Here is a 1,831-nt window from a genome sequence, read left to right as displayed (position 1 = left end):
GTTTTGCAGTACAGGCAATTGCACTTAGGACCTTTTAGATTTTAGTTTATTTTGAGACAGAGTCTTTCTGAATTGCCCAGGCAAGACTTGAACTTGTGATTCTCCTGCCTCAGCCCCCCAAGTGCTGGGATTACAAGTGTGCACCACCATTCCTGGCCAGTCTTTCTCTCCTAGGAATTATCAGAAAAGCAAATGTGGTGATATGTAGTGGCCTTTCTGCCTTTTGACTAGGGGACTTATGATCTCTGAGTATAGCTACCATATTGAGGTTTTGCATTCCAAAAGAATTGTGTATGAAGAGGATAAATTCATAACATTTGTTTTACTTAAAGTAGTGATCCTTTTTTTTTTAATGAATCAAAATCAAGGCCTCCCATTTGCTGCTGAAGTACACCCCCAGCTGTTTTTCACTTTTAATTTTGAGATAGAGTCTTGCTAAGTTGCCCAGGCTGGCCTCTACCTTGTGATCCTCCTGCCTCAGCGTCCTGGGTACTGTCACACTGCTTCCCAATCAAGCAATGACTTTGGGGGGAGTTACCAGGGATCCAACTTGGGACCTTGCCCTTGTGAAGCAGGTGGTGGCACCACAGAGCTAAATCCCCAGTCCTTCAAGCTATGATTTTTGATATTAGACGTCTTTTTAAAGAGCTCATGTAAGTTAGAGGTCCTCCTCTTCCTATAAGTGGCTTCAGGTAACCTGTGAAAATGGTTTGCTACTCTTTTGACCCAGAAAACCCACAAAATCATGCAAATCAGGACCCTCAAATCTTTGTATTCACTTAAAGAACACCTGTGAAACTGCCCAGGCCATCAAGGGGATGCATATATAAAAGGCCACCAAGTATCTGAAGGATGTCTTTAGTTATTTATTTATTTATTGGGGAGGGGCTTTTGAATTATATCATCTTTTTTTTTGAAGGATGTCTTTAAAGAAGCAATGTGTGCCATTCCAGTGTTACAGTGGTGGAGTTGGTAGGCCTGCTTAGGCCAACCAGTGGGGCTGGACAAAGGGTTGGTGGCCAAAAAGAGTACTCGGTTTTAATCGCATGTGCTTAAAAATGCAAAGTGTACAGTTGAACTTGAGAATTTAGATATAGATTCTCTGGTCATTGACGTTTCTAGGTAAATAAATCACCTAAGATGTACCACAGTACTTACAGAGTTCATGGTCTGATTAATGCATACATGAACTTCCCCTGTCGCATTGATATGATCCTTACTAAAAAGAAAAAAAATTGTTCCCAAATCAGAGGAGGAAGTTGCACTGAAGAAAAAGATATCTCAGAGAAACTGATGAAACGAAACAAAATTTATGGTATGGGAATAAATTAAGTGTAAAAATAAATGCTAATAAAAGTAAAAAAAAATTAGTTGTCTCTCCTAACATACCACATATGCACATATATTCTCAATACTGCCACACAGTAAGGGGGTTCACAGTCCATTGATAAGTTTTTTTTAAGCCTGAGGACTTCAGTTGGAGAACCTGTGCCTTAAAGATTAACATCAAAAGTTAGAATTTGTACTTAAAGCCTTTAAAGTTGTCCCAACAAAGAGTTTAAATAGAGTGGTACCTTAGTTCATGAGCTTAATTTGTTCTACAGTTTTGGAAAAGGTAGCCATGTTTGATTTGTGTGGGAAAGATGGCAGCAGTCTTGTCACCTGATGCAGAGTTTGCAAACAAAAATGAAATTTTGCCAAATGTTCTGTTTGAGAATCAAAATGTTTGCAAACAAAAGCATTCGTGAACCAAGGTACAGTCTTCACTGGCACAACAAAACCTAAGATAGATCCTTGGAGAACCAAGGATCCTGGGATTCACAAAACAAAT

General features: G+C 39.3%; 1 pseudogene; it reads left to right on the top strand.

Moving 5' to 3' along the window:
• The first annotated feature begins 558 nt into the window (after nt 1–558).
• Nucleotides 559–1,294, top strand: LOC109117885 (annotated as a pseudogene).
• Nucleotides 1,295–1,831: the final 537 nt, after the last annotated feature.

This window comes from Fukomys damarensis, unplaced genomic scaffold, assembly GCF_012274545.1.
Source record: "Fukomys damarensis isolate Sample0158 unplaced genomic scaffold, DMR_v1.0_HiC HiC_scaffold_36, whole genome shotgun sequence".
Lineage (NCBI taxonomy): Eukaryota > Metazoa > Chordata > Mammalia > Rodentia > Bathyergidae > Fukomys > Fukomys damarensis.
This window is presented reverse-complemented; position numbering and strand designations above follow the sequence as displayed.